The sequence below is a fragment of the Bombina bombina genome, chromosome 4 (genome assembly GCF_027579735.1).
Source record: "Bombina bombina isolate aBomBom1 chromosome 4, aBomBom1.pri, whole genome shotgun sequence".
Taxonomy (NCBI): domain Eukaryota; kingdom Metazoa; phylum Chordata; class Amphibia; order Anura; family Bombinatoridae; genus Bombina; species Bombina bombina.
Window position 1 is genome coordinate 853,382,687 of NC_069502.1, and position 6,000 is coordinate 853,388,686.

Consider the following 6,000-nt stretch of genomic DNA (forward strand, 5'->3'; position numbering starts at 1 on the left):
GGTGGTGTGGGAATCACAAAAAGGAGATATCCAGCTTATCTTGAGTTTGCTAACCGTTTAAACAGTCTTTTGAAACTTTTCTGTTCACTTAATGTCTAATTTGAAGCTCTTATAGTTAGTTACGTTTGGGAGCTCTGTAGAGTTGCGACCATTCTCTAGCCCAGCTGGCTCCGCCCCCCTTGATTTTCCTTTTTGATTATACTTTCCCAGACATATAAAACCAATAGTTTACCTATGATAATGTGGCTCGTTGGTCTAGGGGTATGATTCTCGCTTCGGGTGCGAGAGGTCCCGGGTTCAAATCCCGGACGAGCCCATGTTTTAAATACTCTTCACCATGTATAGAATATGTTCTTTCTAAGATACATTAGCAACGCTAGATCTACTGAAAGGATATCAAAGTACGAAAACATATAGTACTCAGAGGAAAGAAGACAAAACTGATGTGGCTATTAAAGCTTTGTAAAATTCTCTGGCCAATTAGAATATCATGTTTTCTGGAAAAGATACACTAACACGAAAAGATACACTACCCTTCAAGAAGAACTGCATCTTGAAACCATCTCCATCTTGGCCAGGCTGGAGTCAGAAGAAACATTTTATGCTTATCTTCTTTTAGAACTTGAGGCAGAACAGTAATCTGAAGAAAGCTCAACTCCTGTGCGATCCTCCAAGAGATCACCAAGGCATCTAGAGCAAAGGAAGATCACAGGTTCTGGGAAAAGATCTACATCACAGTCTTTTGTTGATACCACAAAACTGTGTTTTTGGAATTCCAATGCGTTTGCAATTGATATATCTCAAGTTGAACACTGCTAATCTGATGATCTGATGCAAACCGTCCTGTGAAGACAGTACAAGTGTTGCCAGATTGCATACTGGCATGATTTGGGGTCAACAGGGAGCACAGTTCCTCGCAGAAAAAATAGCTATCAGAATGATATAAAAAATATCAACTGCCTTGAACACTTAGATAATTGGATACCACATCTTTACCAAACAGACTATCATGAAAACCTAGGTTTCAAAGGTCTCAGGGTAGTGAAGAAAAGCAAGGCTGCAAAGGTTTTAACATGGAATCCCTGCCCGCAGAGAGATCATTCTTCAAATATAGGGTCTAAAACTGTTGTGTAATGCTCTTTTACCCTTAATCCTGACGTTAAAGGGACAGTCTACACCAGAATATTTATTGTTTTAAAAGATAGGTAATCCCTTTATTACCCATTCCCTAGTTTTGCATAACCAACACAATAATATAATTACACTTTTTAACTCTGGGATTACCTTGTATCTAAGCCTCTGTAAACTGCCCCCTTATTTCAGTTCTTTTGACAGACTTGCATTTTAGCCAATCAGTGCTGGCTCATAGTAACTCCACGTGCGTGAGCACAGTGTTATCTATATGAAACACATGAACTAACACCCTCTAGTGGTGAAAAACTGTCAAATTGCCCTGAGCTAAGAGGTGGCCTTCAAGGGCTTAGAAATTAGCATATGAACCTCCTAGATTTAGCTTTCAACTAAGAATACCAAAAGAACAAAGCAAAATTGGTGATCAAAGTAAATTGGAAAATTTAATTGGAACATTGGAAGATTGTTTCAAATGACATGCCCTATCTGAATAATGAAAGTTTGTTTTGGACTAGACTGCATCTTTAAACAAATCAGAGCACTAAGAGTTTGATGTTTATTCTATGATGTGTACCGAAAAAAAGAATTGCCTAAAGCAATTTCCTCACCTAAAGAAACACAGTTATCACTAAAATATACACCAGAATGGGCAGCATGAGGAATTTGTCCCATCAAATTCAATCCATGGGTTCATAAATTCTATTATTAATGAGCAAAATGTAGGAATTAGATCTGTGGAGCAACCCTATGTTTTGGGATGAATTCTGTGTTGCTGCTTTGATTTTGTTGGTTAAATTGCCTGTCCAGTAGGTACAAGTTGCTTAGAATAAATCTTAAAAGTGTCTGGTAGTGTATCTTTTCCAGAAAACATGATATTCTAATTGGCCAGAGAATTTTACTAAGCTTTTATAGCCACATCAGTTTTGTCTTCTTTCCTCTGAGTTCTATATGTTTTCGTACTTTGATATCCTTTTACTAGATCTAGTGTTGCTAATGTATCTTAGAAAGAACATATTCTATACATGGTGAAGAGTATTTAAAACATGGGCTCGTGGGAGAAGACGTGAATTTGTGGAGCTCCTGCACATCTAAAGTGTAAGTAAGTTTAAAAGCAGTTTTATTTTGGTTTTTTTCGGCATCTATCATGCCTTCTTAGAGCACCTAACTTGCTGGATTATCTGTGGACCCTCGCTTGTGCTGATATAGAAGCGCTCTCCCTATATTCTTTGACAAGGGTGACTACCGCAGCAGAACACTCACTGCACAGAGGCGGCTCTGGTATATGAGACCTACCCCAACGGCCTGTATGGTATCAGATGCCTAAGAACTCTGCCCGGATCCCTAACAAGACCAGGGGTATCAAAACTGTGTACCCACATAACTTACATAAGCGGGTAGCTTTGGAGTCAAAGAGCGCGAAGATCGCCATCATACAGTGACTTCATTGTATAGCTGTATTCACAATCTGTAACTATAGCAGATATAATTACAATCTGTAAATATGGAGGATCCCTATACTCTTCTACAAGCACTATTTAGTGAGTTTGAGAGGAAAGTGCTGGACCGTTTTGATCATCTACAGTCCCTACTAGAGCATGTGGTGGATAGGAGGAACCTGTTTGAAGCTGAGCTGCTGGTGACAGGGGGATCTGCGGCTCAGCAGCAGGACACTTGTTTACCGCGCCGCACACAGTCTCCGGGAGGCAATGAGGTGTTGATGGACCTGTGTGAGGATTCTCTATACATCCCTATAGCCCTGGTGCGGGAGGAGGCGGCCGGTCCTTCAGCGCAGCATATGGGACCTGTTGGTCTGCAGGAAGTGAATGGCGGTAGCAAGCTTGCCGTACAAGATAATACAGTGCACAACATCGTGAAGCTGCCGGGGATACTCTGGGAGCAGTTTGGTTCAGTGGAGGTGGCAGGGGACAGTATCGCTATGGCCACGCTGCAACTCTCCCACAAGAAACACATTACCCGAGGGACAAAGCACCAATGGAATGCCCTATTGGATCTTAGCTGCACAGTCTGGACTCCGGGCGTAATAGCTGAAGGATTCACAGGTTTGCAAAGGCTGGGAGCGACTTTGGCAATTAAGACTGGAGTGGGTTAATGTTTATAGATGGACAGATCTCTGCGCCCCATAATGTTTGCAAGGGGGGTGAAGGCGAGGTTATCATTTTTTTTTTCTTCTTTAATTTTTATGAGGACGTATAAAGACTGTGTAGTGAGCACATATAAAGACTGTGTAGTGGGAAAAATAATCATAACCACATAAACCTCTGTTTGATATTATATGAATATCCCTAATGCGGGTCCACACTTTTCTCCTCTTACAGTCTTAGGTTATTGTCTTAAACTTTTGGGGCGCCACCCTTAGGAAAAGAAACAGAGATTGCTAGTTTTAGACACTCATGTATTTATATGTTTAGTATGTTAGATGTGAGCCCAAAGACCCCCACTCGCTACATCATGCGATATATTATATACCTATAATTATATAGAGATCAAGTTATTAAAAGTATTGGGTCCTCTGAATTTTGATTGTTACTGGTTAATGCCTGTAAGCAACTCTATAGCAACATATGTATAGGATATATGCCTATGATTTATGTGTGGTCCACTGGGCCCCCATAGAGTGTTTAAATCATTAATTCCAAAACCAATAAAACATACAGGTCATATTGTAGATGTTCCATAGCACTAGATTCCTGTGATGCCTAACCCTGTACTACTCTATGCTTTGTGCTACCAGCCCTTATATAATTTAGATGCTTGTATTGTTTTGATATGCTCCTATGGATTGGAAAGGCCTTGGATCTTTGGTAGCCTCTGACACAACCAAGAGCTGTTTGGTGCTGATATGCCTGAATGACGGCCTTCAGGCCTGAATACCCACCTAGCAAAGACTTTAAGGACATTGGACTTATGGGACATTCAAATAGTTTCCTGAGAGGATCTTCAGTGCATAACAAATTAGCTACTGTACTTTGTGAATGTATGATGTTTATCACATAATAGTATTATAATAATTTATACTGCCTCAAATATGTAAATGTGTAGTGTTTGATGCTCCACAGCTGTGTGTAATGGGCACTGGACAGTCCTGGATGACCTTCCTGTGAGGATTTTCAGTTCATACCTAATTAGCTATTGTACTTTGTGAATGCATGATGTTTTTCACATGACAGTATTATAGATATTTTTATTGCCTTATATATGTTATTGTGTAGTGTTTAGTGCACCACAGTTGAGTGTAATAATTACTAGACAGTCCTGGAGGACCTTTCTGAGAGGATTTGCAGTGCATAAGAAATTAGCTACTGTACTCTGTGAATGTATGATGTTTTTCACCTAATAGTATTATATTCATTATTGCTGCCTTAAATAGGTAATTGTGCAGTGTTTAATGCACCACAGCTGTGTGTAATAATTACTAGACAGCTCTGGATGATCTACATGAACATAATATTTAGCCCTAGAATTGTCTTTGTGTGGGGAATCACAGCATTTAATGATAGACCTAATTATGGGTTAGCCCCTGGACAGCATTGTCTAAATCTCACTTTAGCGGTGGGGGTGGTCCTGGTCTTTTGTATATAACTCCATGTCAAAGTGTATTTGAACTAAAGCATGTGTGAGTTCTTATAAGACATATCACAGCTGATCCCTAGCAAATCTTCTGTGGGGTTATTTAATTTTATGTTATTCTATGATCTGTATAACTTAGTCACCCATAAACTGAATATCTACAAGGGCTTAATATGATTCCATGTCTTGACCTTAGATACCTACCTAATGATAACTAATAACCAGTTATACCCAACTTGTATAATTGCTTCTGTGTATTCTATGTGATAGATATCTAAAGGCCCAAAAGTGGTCTATATCTTACTAAACCCCCCAGTTAGTGTGGTGTGTAATCGAGGGTCCAAATGCGGCCTGAGCAATTATGGAGGGGCAAAAATAGAGGGTGGTTGAGAGGTTACTCCCCAGTTTGCCTATTATACTGTGAGATATTCATGTTAGTTGTTATTTATGTATATGTTTCATTGAGTAACCTGCATGTTGTATACTTTATTACCCTCAATAAAAATAAATGTAAAAAAAATAATTAAAAAAAATGGGCGTGTCCAGGATTTGAACCCGGGACCTCTCGCACCCAAAGCGAGAATCATACCCCTAGAAAACCGAGCCACATTTTTGTAGGTAAACATTTGGTTTTATATGTCTGGGAAAGTATCATCAAAAAGGAAAATCAAAAATTAGTCTTTCCTGTGTTTAATATCCTTCACATGAAGTTAACTACTTAAAAATGACTAGGTTTTCAGTCTTGTAGTCCAAAGATATAAAGCAGCTTTCTGTAATTATATGCAGACCAACAAATTAAATTTGTGGAAACAGACGCTGTCGTACTCTATGCTGGGCATTGTCAGCAGATAGTTTGTAGTAGCTGTTGCTCAGCTATAGGGATATGGAATAATGCACCTGATATTTTACCTTTGCACTCATATCATGTTCTATTAGTGATATGTTTCAAAGTTTTACATTTTATATCCTTTTTTAAATGAAATTTTCATATTTTTAAATGCAATGATTTTTCGACATGGCAACATCAATGCTACATTAGGTGCTGTGGCTTAGATGCTTAAAGCGCCTGTCTAGTAAACAGGAGATCCTGAGTTCGAATCTCAGCAGTGCCTTGTGTAATGCCTTTTCTTTAGTAATATCACACCTTTGTGTCAACTCATCATAGTGTTGATAAAATAAAAAGAGTGTCCTCTTGAAAGAATTCAGAAAACAGATAAGAAAATGTAGCAAGCATCTTTCTTTTCAAATAATTAGCCAACATTGGCCAACACCTGGTAAAAA

General features: G+C 39.0%; 1 non-coding gene across 1 annotated transcript; it reads left to right on the top strand.

Moving 5' to 3' along the window:
* The first annotated feature begins 244 nt into the window (after nt 1–244).
* On the top strand, nt 245–316 carry TRNAP-CGG (transfer RNA proline (anticodon CGG)). Its single transcript has one exon. It is a non-coding gene; the product is annotated as a tRNA-Pro (tRNA).
* Nucleotides 317–6,000: the final 5,684 nt, after the last annotated feature.